Source organism: Glycine max, chromosome 11 (assembly GCF_000004515.6).
Source record: "Glycine max cultivar Williams 82 chromosome 11, Glycine_max_v4.0, whole genome shotgun sequence".
Lineage (NCBI taxonomy): Eukaryota > Viridiplantae > Streptophyta > Magnoliopsida > Fabales > Fabaceae > Glycine > Glycine max.
In genome coordinates, this window is record NC_038247.2 from 31,505,415 (window position 1) to 31,522,101 (window position 16,687).

At 37.5% G+C, this 16,687-nt stretch overlaps 1 non-coding gene across 1 annotated transcript; it reads left to right on the forward strand.

The window, feature by feature from the left end:
- The first annotated feature begins 12,120 nt into the window (after positions 1 to 12,120).
- Positions 12,121 to 12,227, forward strand: LOC113000939 (small nucleolar RNA R71). Its single transcript, XR_003266236.1, has one exon. It is a non-coding gene; the product is annotated as a small nucleolar RNA R71 (small nucleolar RNA).
- The last annotated feature ends 4,460 nt before the right edge of the window (positions 12,228 to 16,687 follow it).

Below are 16,687 nucleotides of genomic sequence, written 5' to 3' on the forward strand. Positions count from 1 at the left end.
TAAAAGGAAACCGACAAAAGAGGAAGTCATGATATTGCACGAGATTAGAAGGCCTAACTCTCTAAAAACAGTCCCCAGTGGAGTCCCCAACTGTCGTAACCTATCCTTCGGCGGGAGGGCGATGCGAGGGCTCACCGGTGCGTCTTCCAAGGGAGGAAAATGTGCAGAGTCGCCACCAACGTTTATTTGAGGGAAACGTCGGAAAAATCGGAAAGGTGTGGTCTATGAACTTTAAGTGTGAAAGATTCGGGAGTTGTTTTTACGCACGGGGAAAGTAATAGCACCCCACGAGTCCGTCACAAGGGACAACAACCTTTAATCAAGTGTGCAAATATGACTCCAAAATGTTTTATTTTCCCTTTTTTATGTCTTTTTGTGTTTTTATGCTTTTTATTTTTTTGTATTTTTTATCTTTTTGTGGTCGACAAGGGTGTTTCCCTCGCTCCTACGTATCGTCAATTGCGATGAGGAAATCAGACCTACGTAGTTCTTTAAGAACTAAACGTTGGTTAAGTTGTTTTTATCTTTTTTCGCAAGATATATTTTAACTGAACAAAAGTCGTTTAGGGCGTTGGACCATTTAAACGATCTTTTGATTTTGAAAGGATAGAAACGTTAAGGCGTTGGACCATTAACGATCTCTTTGTTTATGAAAGAAGAGAAACGTTAAGGCATTGGACCATTAACGATCTCTTGGGGTGGTCGACAAAAACGGGGCTTTTGCTCCTTCGTATCCTCAATTGCAATGAGGAAATCAGACCTACATAGTTCTTGCAAAAGCGGTAAAGTTATGTGTTGATTTTATGCTTTTGAATGGTCCATGTTAACCGATAAAAGCAAAGAGGACTGTTTAATGCGTTGGACCTTAAAACGGTTTTTAATGATTTTTGCGGACAAAGCTTGATTTGTGAGTTGATTTTAGCCTTAGTTTCACTTTGGTTATTAGTCAATTCATTCAAGAAAACTTCCAAAGAAAAACGTTCGATTGATTTATTTTATTCAAAGATATTTTGATTATTTTATTATTATTTTTTCAAGATATTTTGATTATTTTATTATTATTTTGCTTTTTTTTGTTTAACCGAGGTTATAGCGTGAACGATCGGTTAGATTTTGTTTTAACAGTGATTAAACGAGATTACAACACAAATAATCGGTTGAAATTCATTTTATCATTTATTAGGCGAGATAACGGCTTAAATAAACGGTTAGAGCACGTTAAAAATGGAAGAAAAGAAAACTTAAAGTAAACAAAATTAAAGTGAAAGTACACAAAACAAGTAGGGACCACTAAGGGTGCACAGAATGAATTGAAAGATTCGATTTCGGGAACTTATCGGTTGAAGACTGAAGAACGGTGAAGAACAATGAAGAATTTCCACAGAATCGCTTACGGAAGCGTTACAGAAGCACCTCGGCTTGGATTTTCTTCACGAAAACGTGTTTTTTGCCCAAAATAGCCAAAATGCATAGCTTAGGGGTCATGAATATTTTGAAATAGCCCCCCCTCCCCTATTTATAGGAAAAAGGGAGGTGCTTGCCGCCCAGAGACTTAATGAAGAAGATTTCTAAGCGCACCCGAATTACTAAGTTCACCCCCCTTTTTGTATTTTACGGAAAAGTTACGGAAGCCTTACGAAAGTGTTTTGCATTTGATTTTCATCTTTTTTTTCTCTTCCCTTTCACCAATGTTAAGTGAAATATGTTTTCCCAAGGTTTTCAGAAATTTTACGGAAGCATTTCGGAAGCCCCGGAAATCATTTTTCAACAATGCGGAGGAGCTTGCCACCCAGTTGCTTCCTCCATAAGCAACCCAACTTCCAAAATGTTCCAGAAAGGCCTACATTCGAATTGCTATTTACACCCCTATCTTGATAAGTTCACCCACTCATTTTTGTGTTTTTGGCCATTTTCTTTCTGAAATCTCACGAAACTTTACGGATTCCACCGTGATGAGTTTTAAGCCTTCCGAAGCGATCATCAATGGTCCTCGGATGAAATTAGAGTGTAACAGTTTATTTACACACACCCCACTTTGCTAAATACACTCCCATTTTCATGTTCTTGGCCGGTTTCTTCCCGAAACATCTCGAAACTTTACGAATTCCACAACGATGGGTGTTAAGCATTTTGAGGTGGTCAAACGAAGGTTTCATGCCGACAAAAAATGGTCCCCGGATGAAATTAGGGTATGACAACAATCAAAAAAGATAACTTAACCATTCATCAAACTAGACAGATAATACTTCATAGAAAGTCATATAATCCAGAAAGTCATTCATAATAACCAAATAAAACTACTAATGCTGGAAGAAAAATACTAGTAAGTGTTTTTAAGACATAGCCAAATACACGGCTTGAAATCAAAATACTAATAATACTAAAAAATAATAAAATCTAAGATGATGGTGGTGGTGGTAGATCAAAGCATGTGCGGATGAAAGTCACATCTCCTTCCACCTTGGTGATTCTTGAGCCCATCTCATCGAATCGCATGTCCACTTGTTGTTCCAAAGCATCAAACCTTTCACCAACATAGGTTTGAAGTCCATCAAACTTTCCAAAATACTTTGAAGGAGAGAGGAATCCTCTCTTACTAGTAAGTGTCCTTCATCATCATTGGGTTGAGCACCCTTTTTTACCCAAGAGCCATCACGCTCTTTGCGGTAACCAAAAGATGCAATCACAGCAGCCCCGATCAAGAAGGATCTCTTGATTGGAACATAAGGTTCAGAATCAAGAGGGATGTTAAAGTGTTGAAGGAAAAGAGTGACTAGATGAGAATAGGGAAAAATGAGCATTTAATCGCAATGCCTTATGCATCCGATACCGGACTAGGTGTGCCCAATCGTTTTGTCGACCAGTATGAATAGCCCACATAACTATAAGATCTTCTTCAGAAACCTGTGCTAGGTTTGAAGATCTTGGAAGTAAAATACAAACAATAAGATAGTGAAGGATGTGGCTTTCAAAAGCCAATGAACCAACAAGCAGTCTTCCGGTCATATCCGCTTGGTTGGTGCAAACCAACTGGTGGGCATCATGCACAGAGAAATCAAATTTCCAATCATCATTCAGTGTACCTTCAAATGGTACACCTTCACTAGATAATTGGGTCAAGTCATAGAATAGGGATTGGTCAATGACCATTTTTATCCCAAAAACCTCAGAAATCAAAGTGCTTTATTGAATTTTGAGGTTAGAATAAAAAGCTTTAACTAATTCAGAATACACAGGCAATTTCAAAGACATAAAAGGAATGAGATTTGAGTTCTGAAATGCCTGAATGCATTCAAAACTCTCATTGGAAATAAAATCCATGTCTATGAATTTAGGATCGATAATGGAACGAGAGGAGAAAAGGTTTGTGTACCGTATTCGTTGTTCTTTTGTTGAGAATAGCAAGGAATAGGAAATGGAGGAGGAAATCTGTGTTTCTTGAGCCTCGAAATGTTGTTGGCTTCGACTCGAAGAACCCTTGCACTTTTTTATGGTTCCGCCATTTGAGGGAGTTATTTGAAATTTCAATCGGTTGAAGTGAAAGAGAATGAAAAAATAATAATTTTGGGCTTTGTGGGACTTGATTTGGACAAGAAATGAGCAAGATATGGCAAAAATATGAATTGGGAACGAGGGTTCACGAGAAGAATGAAGAGTTGTAGATTTCTTATTTTGAAATCTGAATTTATAGGGGCAGGGATGCGTTGTAATCGATTACAGCATTTGGTAATCGATTACACTCTTCCTAACTGCCTGTAATCGATTACACTATTGTAATAATCGATTACCAGAGAGCATTTTAGCCAAACTAAATGTTGAATGACTCTTAAGGGAAAATTGGATTTGAATGAAAATCAAAATACTTTTCAAAAAAATATATATAACGTTAAATTTTTGAAAACACTTTATGAAAGAACCTTAAGCAAGTAATTCACATATCACATTCAAAATCATGCATAATCCTTTTTTTTAAAAAAAATAGTCATGTATATATTCAATTATATCAAAATAATCAACACAAGTATTGAAGAATAAAGATCATAGACTTTGATGGAAGCTTGCTTGTGGGGCTTCTATGGAGGCTGGATCTTTGAGCTTCAATGAGGTCCTTCAATGGTGATTTTCGACCATGGAGATGTAGCAGAAGGCAAAGGAGAAGAGGAGAGAGGAGGCACCATCCACAAGGGAATAAGCCAAGGAAGAAGGAGCTTCGCCACCAAGATGAGCATTGGATAAGAAGCTTGGAGATGATGCTTCAATGGAGGAAAAGAAAGAGGGAGAGAAAGAGAGAGTGAGGAGCACGAAATTGAAGGAAGAAAAAGGGAGAGAAGTTGAACTTTGAGTTGTGTTTCACAAGACTCTCATCCATCAAAGTTACAACAAGTGTTACACATGTTTCTATTTATAGACTAGGTAGCTTCCTTGAGAAGCTTTCTTGAGAAAACTTCCTTGAGAAGCTTCTTTGAGAAAACTTCCTTGAGAAGCTAGAGCTTAGCTACACACACCCCTCTAATAACTAAGCTCACCTCCTTGAGAAGCTTCCTTCAGAAGATTCTTAAAGAAGCTAGAGCTTAGCTACACACACCTCTCTAATAGCTAAGCTCACCTCCTTGAGATGAGAAGCTAGAGCTTAGCTACACACCCCCTATAATATCTAAGCTCACCCCATGACAAAATACATGAAAATACAAAAAAGTCCCTACTACAAAGACTACTCAAAATGCCTCGAAATTCAAGGCTAAAACCCTATACTACTAGAATGGCCAAAATACAAGGCCCTAATGAAGGAAAAACCTATTCTAATATTTACAAAGATAAGCGGGCTCATACTTAGTCCATGGGCTCAAAATCTACCATAAGGCTCATGAGAACCCTAGGGCCTTCCCTTGGATCTCTGGCCTAATCTACTTGGAGTCTTCTATCCAATGCCCTTGCGGGGTAGGATTGCATCAGACTTTATCAAGTATTTAAAAAGAAACTTCATGCTTTGAGAAAGAAAATTAACTCAATCAAGACATATAAACATATACTCACAATTTCAATCAATCAAGACAAACAAATACAATTTTTTTAGTCATCATATAACAAGTTAATTGAAAGGAAAGTTTCAACCAAATTAATTTTAAAAAAGAATGGTTTTGATGTTACCTTTTTCATGATTTAAGTGCCTAGATCTTCATAGATGGAAGTCATACTTTTGGTTTTTCCTTAATCTTCTTGAGAGATGTTCTCATCGCTCACATAGTCCTTGGTTAGAAGGTTGATCTCCTTCTCTGAACCATCGGATGAGTCATTGTCATCCCATGCAATGTAAGCCTTCTTGGTCCTTCTTTCTTCATACCTTTTCTTATCACTCTTCTCAGGCCATTCCTCATTTGAGGGACAATTTGCTTTGATGTGACCAAGTTGGTTGCATTTGTAGCATCTAAGAGTTTGAGAGTCTTCTTGAGATCTTTTTCCATTGTGGAAGTTTTGACGCCTCTCGATTCTTCTCTTCTTGACAAATTTTGAAACTTCTTCACAAAGAGTGAGAAGTCTTTTTCATTTTCTGATTCTTCATCTTCATTTTCCTCTTGCATTGATGAGGAGGCTTCAAGTACTATGCCTCTTTTCTTTTTGTTGGTTTCTTCATTTTGATTAAGTCATTGAAGTTCCATTTCATGTTCCTGCAATTTGCCAAACAAAGTGGCAAGAGACATAGAAGAAAGATCTTTACTTTCAGAAATGGCAGTTACCTTGGGCTGTCATTCCCTACTTAAGCATCTCAAAACTTTATTAATTAAATCTTCAATAGGAAAGGCTTTTCCTAAGGAGGCAAGATGATTGACTATATGTGTGAATCTTTTTTGCATACTTTGGATGTTCTCATTAGGGTTCATCCTAAACAATTCATATTCATGTGTAAGGGTTTTGACTCTAGATCTTTTCACATTAGTGGTGCCTTCATGTGTAAGTTGGAGAGTATCCCACATCTCCTTTGCTTTTGTGCAGTTTGACACTCTAAAATACTCATCTATTCCTAGGGTTGAAGTGATAATGTTTTTGGCTTTAAGATTATATTGGACTTTTCTTCTATCCTCTTCAGTCCACTTATCTCTAGGTTTTTGTGTTGTGGTGCTAGTGCTTACATCTACTACGGTGGGTATGTAAGGTCCTATTTCTATTGCTTCCCAAATGTTTAAATCTATGGCTTCAATAAAAATTTGCATTCGGGTTTTCCAATAGTGGTAACCCTCACCATTAAAGATAGGTGGCCTATGGATGGAGTTTCCTTCCGGAAACATAAAATTTGAGGAGGCCATGAATCTTGAAGTTGTGAAACTTTTCTCAAGATACCTGCTCTGATACCACTTGTTGGATCAAGTGGCCTTGGAATAATTAAGAAGGGGGGGTTGAATTAATTATTAATGTATCTTGAATAATTAAAAATCTATCCTTCTTAATGTTACTAGATTCAATTAGGCTTTACTACTAAGTTATGTAACTTAAACAAAAGTAAAGCGTAAAAGTAAAGTACACAGCGGAAATTAAAAAGTATAGGGAAGAAGAAGACAAACACAAGAATTTTATATTGGTTCGGCAACAACCTGTGTCTACATCCAGTCCCCAAGCAACCACCGGTTCTTGAGATTTCTTTCAACCTTGTAATATCCTTTACAAGCAAAGATTCACAAGGGATGTACCCTTCCTTGTTCTCTTTGAACAACCAAGTGGATGTACCCTCCACTTGAACTGATCCACAAGAGATGTACCATCTCTTGTTCTCAGTTACAACAACCCAAGTAGATGTACCCTCTACTTGTACCACAAAGGATGTACCCTCCAATGTGTTAAGACAAAGGATTCTCAGGCGGTTAGTCCTTTGAATCTTTGTAAGGGGAAACAAAAGATATCTCAGGCGGTTAGTCCTTTGAAATCTTTTGTTTATGGGAAAGGGAAGAATCAAAAGAATTCTCAGGCGGTTAGTCCTTCATTCTTTTGGAAAAGGGAGAAGAGAGACACAAAAAGAATTCAAGTGATTAGTCCTTGTTGAATTCTTTTTGGCAAAGGGAGAAGAGAATGAAAAAGTTATAGCACACTTTTGTTTTCTGTAGAGATTTCACTTGCAGAAGAACAAGGTTTGGAAAACAGAAAACTTAGAATGCTTTTTAGCAAAGGAAGAATAAGAAAGATGAGTAGGAAAGAATTCTTAAAGAATCGTAAAGGTTGTAAAGGTTTAAAGGTTTCTCAAATGTTGTTCAAGAAGTTCTTTTTTTTTAATGCAAGTCAAGGTCTTGCTTTTATAGCTCTTCATGTCTAGTCAAGAAAACCATTGGAAGAGTTATAACCTTGAGAAAATCATGTCAAGAGTTACATATCTTGACCTTTTATTCAAAATTTGTCACTGGTAATCGATTACCATAATCATGTAATCGATTACCATAATCATGTAATCGATTACACAATGCATTTTATGAAAAGATGTGACTCTTCACAATTGAATTTGAATTTCAACATTCAGATACACTGGTAATTGATTACACCATTTAAAAATCATTTGGAATGTTGCAAATTCTGTTAAAACTTTTTTAAATCAAATTTTATCACTGGTAATTGATTACATGAAACTAGTAATCGATTACCATAGAGTAAATACTCTCGTAACTTAGAAAAATTTGAGAAAACTCATTTGTAAAACAAAACTGTGCTATGTTTGGTTTTTGAAAAATCCTTTTCAATACTTCCCTTGTGAAGTCTTGACTTGTTGCTTCTTGATTTCTTCTCTTGAATCTTGATTCTTCTTGATGTCTTTTCTTGAATCTTGAAATTAATCTTGATCTTGAACTTGTTGAGTCAATCTTGAAATCATTCTTTTGGGCTTTTTGTCATCATCAAAACTACTTGATTCATACTTGATTCATCATCATGAAGCTTGCTTCTACAAGGACTCCAAACCTGCAAAACAGATTAGATCTAACAAAATCCTCAACAACTTTATCATCGTTAGTTCTGGTGGGTTTGGCTTCCACCCATTTTGAAACATAATCAACAGCAAGGAGAATATAAACAAAACCAAAAGAGACAGGGAAATGCCCCATAAAATCTATACCCCAGACATCAAACACCTCACATAATAACATGGGTTGTTGAGGCATAAGCTGTCTCCATGAAAGTGAGCTGCCTGCTCTCGGACAAGGCTCACAAGTGCTATAGATTCTCCACGCATCCTTGAAGATGGTGGGCCAATAGAAACCGCAGTCAAGCACCTTGCGAGCTGTCCTCTGTATGCCAAGATGGCCACCTGGTGTGGAAGAATGACAGAATTGCAGGACTGAGTCAATCTCATGGTCTGGAATGCATCTCCTAATAACCTGGTCACTGCACAACTTCCACAAATAGGGGTCATCCTAAATATAATGCTTAGCATCGCTCTTAATATTATCATTTTGAGCTTTAGATGCTAAGGGAGGAAAAATAGAAGCAACCAAATAATTCACAATATTAGCAAACCAGGGAGTGGGAAAGGAATTAGAAATACTATACAGAATGTACAAATGGTCATCCAGAAAATCATCCCGAATGGGTGAGTCCTCAGACATGCGCTCAATCCTACTCAGATGGTTAGCCATGAGGTTCTGTGCACCACTCCGATCACGGATTTCCAAATCAAACTCTTGGAGCCAAAGCATCCACCTGATCAATCTAGGCTTTGATTTAGCCTTCTTCAACAGGTACTTTAGAGCTGCATAATCAGTATAAACAATAACATGAGTACCAAGTAAATATGAACGAAATTTCTCAAGAGCAAAAACTATCGCTAATAGCTCCTTCTCTGTAGTAGTGTAATTTTCTTGACCAGCATCCGAAGTTCTGGAAGAGTAGTAGATCACTCGAGGCAGCTTATCAATCTTTTGAGCAAGGACAGCCCCCAATGCGTAATTGGATGCATCGCACATTAGCTCAAATGGGGTTGTCCAATCAGGTGCCTAAATGATAGGGGTGGCAGTCACCGCACGCTTGAGGCAATCAAAAGCCTCTTTGCATCGGTCATCAAAATCAAACTCCACTTTCTTTTGCATTAGATTGGATAGTCGAAGGGCCACTTTGCTAAAATCCTTGATAAAGCGCCTATAAAACCCTGCATGACCAAGAAAAGAACGAACCTCTCGCATGCAAGAGGGGTAAGGCAATTGTGAAATAACATCTATTTTTGCAAGGTCTACCTCTATGCCCCTACTGGAAATGATATGCCTTAAAACTATACCTTGTTCTACCATGAAGTGACATTTTTCAAAATTCAGTACAAGGTTAGTTTCAATGCATCTATTGAAAACTCTATCCAGACTATCCAAACATGCATCAAAAGAGGATCCATAAACAGTAAAATCATCCATAAACACCTCTATGCAACTCTCTAAAAAGTGCCAAAGGGACATGTGAATGTGTTCTTTTCTTGATCCTCAGGAGCAATATGAATTTGTAAATAACCAGAAAAGCCATCAAGAAAACAGTAATGGGACTTACCTGCCAAGTGCTCAAGCATTTGATCAATGAAAGGCAGGGGAAAATGATCTTTTCTGGTTACCTGGTTTAGCCTCCTATAATCAATGCAGACTCGCCAGCTGTTCTGCACTCTTGTGGGGATAAGCTCATCCCTTTCATTCTTAATCACTGTGAGGCTTGTCTTCTTAGAAACCACTTGGAATGGACTCACCCACTGGCTATAAGAAATGGGGTAGATGATTCCAGCTTGTAAGAGCTTGGTCACTTCCTTTTTCACCACATCTAGAGTGACGGGGTTGAGTCACCGCTGTGGTTGCCTCACTGGCTTAACTCCATCCTCTAAAAGTATCCTATGCATGCAGGTAGATGGGCTAATACCAGGAATGTCTGCTAAAGTCCATCTAATGGCCTTCTTGTGCTTCTTGAGAACTAGTAACAACTTCTCCTCTTGCTCAGCAGCAAGGGAGGCAGAGATGATCACAGGAAATTTTTCCTTGTCCTCCAAGTAAGCATATTTGAGGTTTGCTGGTAAGGGCTTCAACTCTGGTGTGGGTGGTGGCTGAATAGTGGGAGGAACCAGGGTAGGAAAAGAGGGAGGTTCCTCATCCTGTACCTCATAAAGCAAGTCAGAAGTGTATATACTTCCTGCAACATGGTTAGTGCATTTTGACTCTAAAAAATCAACATCAAGAGGTACAACACCCAGAAATCAGAACCAGACTCAAATTCAGATTCATTCTCAGCATAAAAATCAAATACAGGATCAAATTCAAACTCAAATTCAGATTCAATGCATAAGGAATGACAAGTATGCAGATCAGATAAAAATGGATGTTTCCTACCATAAAGAACAAAATCAAAATCAAATATATAATCATCAACAATCTGATCAATTATCTCAGCACGAAAAACAGAATGATCCTTAGATGGATGTTTCATGGCATCAAGAATGTTAAAATGAACAACAATATCACCAAATTCCATAGACAATGTGCAACATAAACATCTATCTTGGTTCGGGCTATTTTCATAAATGGCCTGCCTAAAATAATTGGAACTGAACCATGGGAAAATCCCTCTTCCATATTAAGAACATAAAAATCAACAGGAAAAATAAGTTCACCAACCCGAACCAGCACATCCTCTATGAAACCTGTGGGGTAAGCAACACTTTTATTTGCCAAATGAATCACCACATCTGTAGATTGCAAAGGTCCAAGAGATAAAGAATTGAAAATGGATAGAGGCATGACGCTAACTGATGCTCCTAGATCTAGCATGGCCTTTTCAAATTTACTGTTCCCAATAATGCAAGGTATATAGAAAGTACCTGGGTCCTTACATTTCTCAGGAATGTGATGAACAGATTTACCTATTAATGCTGACACATTTCTGCTCATGCTAATCCTTTCACTGCCTTTGAGCTTCCTTTTGTGGGTGCACAACTCCTTTAGAAACTTGGCATATCTTGGAATCTGCTTGATGGCATCTAGCAGAGGTATGTTCACCTCTACTTTCCTGAAGGACTCCAAGATCTCCTTTTCTGCTTCTTCCATTTTTTTGTTTGGAATTGCTCTAGGTGGGAATGGAAAAGGGATAAGAGGCTGCGGTAAGTCAGAATTACTAGAAGAAGGTCCACCTGCATGAAAATTTTTGTTAGGAAACTTTCTCTTTTGTGCAACTATTTCATCCTTTTTTTCATGTGTAGATTGAAGCTTGACAGGTTTAGGTGCAGGTGCTGCTACTGGTGGAGGCACTTGAATTTGGTTGCCAGACCTCAGGGTGATGGCACTCACATTTTTCGAATTCTGCACAGTTTGTGAAGGCAATTTGTCGGAATTTTGGGACTGAGCTTGGTTCAACTGAGTAGCCATTTGCCCCATCTGATTTGTTAGACTCTGAATGAAGGCATTTATCTCGTGCTGAAATTGCATATTCTGGATGGTCATTTGCCTCACTAACTCTTCTAAGGAAGGTTGAGGAGGAGCCTCAGTTACTTGTTGTCTTTGTTGTGACAGTTGCTGTTGTTGCTGCATTGGAGGAGGAACATACGGCTTGCTTGGACCAGCAACATTCTGGAAAGGAGGGACAAGCTGTTGTTGTTGTGGAGGACTTGCCCATCTCAGATTTGGATGAGTTCTCCAACCTAGATTGTATCTGTTGCTTGAAAGATCATAATTATTCTGTTGTTGTTGGTTTTGTTGCTGAGGGGGTCTATTATAAATGTTTGCAGCATAAGCTTCAGGTTGCTCATTAACTCCATATTGTTGCAAAGAAGGACAAAGATTTGTATGGTTATTTGCAGAAGAACATAGACCACAGACTCTTACAACATGTGTAGATTTCTGATTCATGGCAAGCTGAGTTACTAGGTTGACCAAGGCATCAAGTTTTCCCTCAAGCATTTTATTTTTAGTAGATGAACATGAATCCGTGGCCACCTCATGGACTCCTCTAAGGACAATAGCATCATTTCTTGCACTGAATTGTTGGGAGTTGGAAGCCATCTTCTCAATCAAATTCCTAGCCTCAGCAGGGGTCATATCACCAAGAGCTCCACCATTGGCAGCATCAATCATACTCCTCGCCATGTTGCTAAGTCCCTCATAGAAATATTGAAGAAGGAGTTGCTCATAAATCTGGTGGTGAGGGCAGCTTGCACACAATTTCTTGAATCTTTCCCAATACTCATACAAGCTCTCTCCACTAAGTTGCCTGATGCCTGAAATGTCTTTTCTGATGGCAGTGGTCCTAGATGCAGGGAAGAATTTCTCCAAGAACACCCTCTTAAGGTCATCCCAGCTGAAAATGGACCTGAGAGCAAGGTAGTATAGCCAATCTTTTGCCACTCCCTCCAGAGAATGAGGAAAAGCCTTTAGAAAGATATGATCTTCATGGACATCAGGGGGCTTCATGGTGGAAAAAACAATATGGAACTCCTTAAGATGCTTATGAGGATCTTCACCTGCAAAACCATGAAACTTTGGCAGCAAATGTATTAGTCCAGTCTTGAGAACATATGGAACACCCTCATCAGGATATTGAATGCGCAAGCTTTCATAAGTGAAATCAGGTGCAGGCATCTCCCTAAGAGTCCTCTCGCGAGGTGGAGGTTGAGTCATGTTCTCAGTATGAAAATTAGTAGTTGAATGCTCAAAATCAGAATATTCAGAATCACCAGCAACAGAATACTCAGAATGCTCAAAATGCTCGAAATGCCCAGAATGATCAGGATACACACTATGCCTAACTAATCTATGAAAGGTTTTATCTATTTCAAGATCAAAGGGTTGTAAATCACCTGGATTGCCCCTAGTCATGCACTATATGCAGCAAATAATGTGTTCTCAAACAAGCACCAAGGGAGGGTTAAAACTACAACTATAGTCAAATGATATCCAAATAAGCTGAAATTTTGTGAGCAACACCCTAAAATCATGAAAAGATAACACAAAAAATTTCAAACAAAAATTAAAATTCTAACTATGAAAACTACTTAAGCAAAGTTTAGAAAAATAGGACAATAATACTTGAAAAAAAAACTTAGTAAACAGCTGATTTTTTGAGTTTGGGAGACCCCAACCGGCTAAAGCGGGTTGCCACAGTATAGGAAATTTTTTTCCACCCCAAATGCATATATAATAATAGTCATTCTGATACCCGAAGCAAAAGTGCTCCTGGTATTTTTCGCACAAAATATGGATTAAAAGAAACTACCACAAAAAAAATCAGCCGAAAATAACAACTCTAACTATCATAACAAAAATCGTTAATTAAATTGCAAAATCAGTCGCTAATTCCCAGTCGCTAATCACTGTTCACAGCAAAAAAACCAACTGAATCAGTCGCTAAACAGTCGCTAGAAACAGTCGCTAAATAGGGGACGCGACTGAAATGCAAAACAGAACGCTACACAAAACAAAATAACTAAACACTATTATGAAAATTTGGCCCACTACTCCCCGGCAACGGCGCCAAATTTGATCGAGGTCATACCCGAATCAAATAAACATTAAAAATACAGTATCTAGGAAGTGATCCTAGGTCGTCTCCCAATGAGCAGTGGTCAACCAAATGTTCATAACAGATAGTGACAAAACAGTAACGAATTGGGGGGCGGGTTGTTTGTTTTTGAAAATTAAACAGCAAGCAAATTTTAATTAGAAAATAACATAATTAAAACATGTTGTTCCCTCTTGATTCACAAGCAAGTCTCTTATCCTAGGTTACAAGGATTTATCCCTAATCAGTTCAACCACTTAATCCAACCCTAAATTAAATTACTAAGCGAAATTTAGCATAAGGTTGTCATTATGTGATTAAGCAACACATACACCAATTAATCATGAATGAAACTGATCATTAAGCATGAACGTAAATTAAGCGCAGAGACAATTAATCAAGCACTAAGCATGCATGGATTAGTAGCAACAAATACAGAGCAATTGGTGAAGAGGAAATCTGATCAGAATTCAATAGTAATAACAAAACCTCAAAGAGAGTTGTGCTTGATCCTCAAGAGAAAACAACGCTGGAGACTTAGCCTTCCATTAATTAGCAGAAAACCAAATTGCAATTGGAAGCAGAAAACGAAATTGCAGATTGAAGCAGAAAACGAAATTGCAGAAAACAAATTTTATTGCTACGTGAACAGTGCGCATGAACAGTGAAAACTGGAATTGCAAACCCTAAAATTATTCTTCTCTCCAAAAAAACTCCAAAACTAAAACCCTAGTGTTGTTATATAGGTTCTCAGCCCCAAAGCTTACAAATATATTTTCAGTCCAAGCCCAATTCCGGATTCAAGCCCAATTGCTTATAATTCTCCTGAAATTAAATTATAAACACAAAATTAGTCAAGTAGGCCCAAATGATAAAACTGCATAATTAATTTGACAATTAAGGCTAATCAGTAATTAAAATGATGATAAAAAGGGTTAAGAAATAGGAGAAAATAATGACACATCAGTAAGTGATGCATAAAATTGAATAAAGATCTAATTGACTGTGCTTCAAATTAATAAATACTAAATAAAAACATGCATGCAACTCATCATATCTTAAAAAGTTTTGTGAGAAGTGATGTGCCATCATTTTCTTCTATTTCTTAAACCCTTTTTGCACCATTTTAATTACTGGTTAGTCTTAATTGTCAAATTAATTAGGCAGTTTTATTATTTGGGCTCATTTAGATAATTTGATGTTTTTAATCTAATTTCAGGAATTAATGAAACATTGGGCTTAATCCGGATTTTGGTTGTGGACTTGAAGAGGGCAAATAAAGCAGCACTTACCTTAGTTAATTTCTAATTAGGAGATTGCAATTTTATTTTATGTGGCTCAGTGTTTATTTCGTTTTGGGCCAGAATAATGTAATAGGGCCCAGTGACTTTGAGTGACTCTTTTAAATAGTATCCTTGGGATTCATGCAAGGCTATTCTGTTAGACCATTATTCAGAGCATAGGGTTGGAGGTTTTACGTTTTTCTGTTCTAATGCTACTGATCACGTAATGCAATTTTCCATTTTCTGCTTCTAATTACAATTTCGTTCTTGTTTCTTCTTCTGCCTTTAGTTTCATTTATGTTTTCTGTTCTTAGTTTCATTTACGTTTTATGCTCTTATCTTTATTTACGTTTCTACTCCTAGTTTCACTTATGTTCTCTGTTTTCGTTGAAATTATGGAAGGCTAATTTTCTGGTGTTGTTTCCTTCTGAGAATGAAGCTTAACTCTCTTCGAGGTTCTGTTTATAATGTAGCTTCCTGGCAGTTTTCCCTTCACCAATTAACCCACATTCGTTAATATTAATCTGTGCATGCTTCATGTTCGATTAATTGCCTCTGAGACTAACTTGAGTTCATGCTTAATGGATGAAGGGTTAATTGGTGTATGTGTTGCCTAATCACGTATTGATAACCCTAAGTTGGTTTTCACTTAGTAAATTAAAATAGGGTTGGATTAAGTGGTTAATTGTTAGGGATGAATTCTCCATAACCTAGGACAAGAGAGTGGCTTCTGAATCAGAGGAAACAACCCATTTTTAATACTATTAATTTTGCATTCTAGTTCGCTTGTTCTTTATTTCACAAAACAAACAACCCCCCCCCCAATCGTTACTATTACTGCAAGTATATTATGAACATTTAGTTTATCATTGCTCGTTGGAAAACGACCTAGGATCACTTCCTAGTTACTGTATTTTAATGTTTATTTGATTTGGGTATGGCCTCGATCAAGAAGTAAGTCATTTGGTTTAATCAGTCAATTGAAAATTTTTAGATATTTTCTGGTCCTTGAGAATTCTCTTTTGAGAACCTACACAGTTTCTTTCATTTCTTCTTTTTTAGTACTTCTTCTTGCTACAAAGATGTGACAGACAATGGCAGTGGATACCACCAAACCCTACACTAGGGCAATGATAGACACCATGTAAGAGCTTCAAGCGAACCTAAGGGAAAATAAGAAATTCTCACTCAGTAGGTTGAAAATCCGAAAGGGAAGCCTAGGCAAAAGTTAGGGTCGATATATAGAAAAAGAATAAGAAAAAGTAAAGAAAGAAGGAATAAAAGAAAACAATCAGGAGGGTGTTTATCAGGGGTTCTATCCCGAAATCCAAACTATAAGTCTCCAATCAAGACTTGAGATGACACTTGGTCGTGTATCTTCATCCCAAACAATAACTTATCCTTTGCTACCCACTCCTACCCAAACACATGTTTTTATCATCTAGGATCATTGTTTTGTTAGTTTATAGGATTTCTTGATGTTTTTGTGGAGTTTTTGTAGGAAATTAAGTAAGAAATCACAAATAGAGATCTGCTCACTTAAGTGTTGCTTGTTGTGTGCTTAAGTGAGTAAAGACAGAAGCTGAAATTTTTTAAGGCCTAGCTTAAGCAAGGCATTGTTCATGCTTAAGTTAGACACTATTCATGCTTAAGCGATGAGAGTTAGAAGATGTCTTGAAAGGAATTAGAAGGTCTCACTTAATCATGGAATTATTCATGCTTAAGTGAGGAGATATAGTAGTTGTGTTATTCCAATTCAGAGGGTCTAGCTTAAGCGAGGAAGTCAAATCAGACCTAAGCCTATAGTAATTTCTAAACATGGTGCGCGAATGAAGAAGGATCTCGGTACGAATTGAAGCAGCTATTTTGTGAGAGAGATAGATCATTTCTAGCCTTTTAGCTTGATATTCATTACAGTT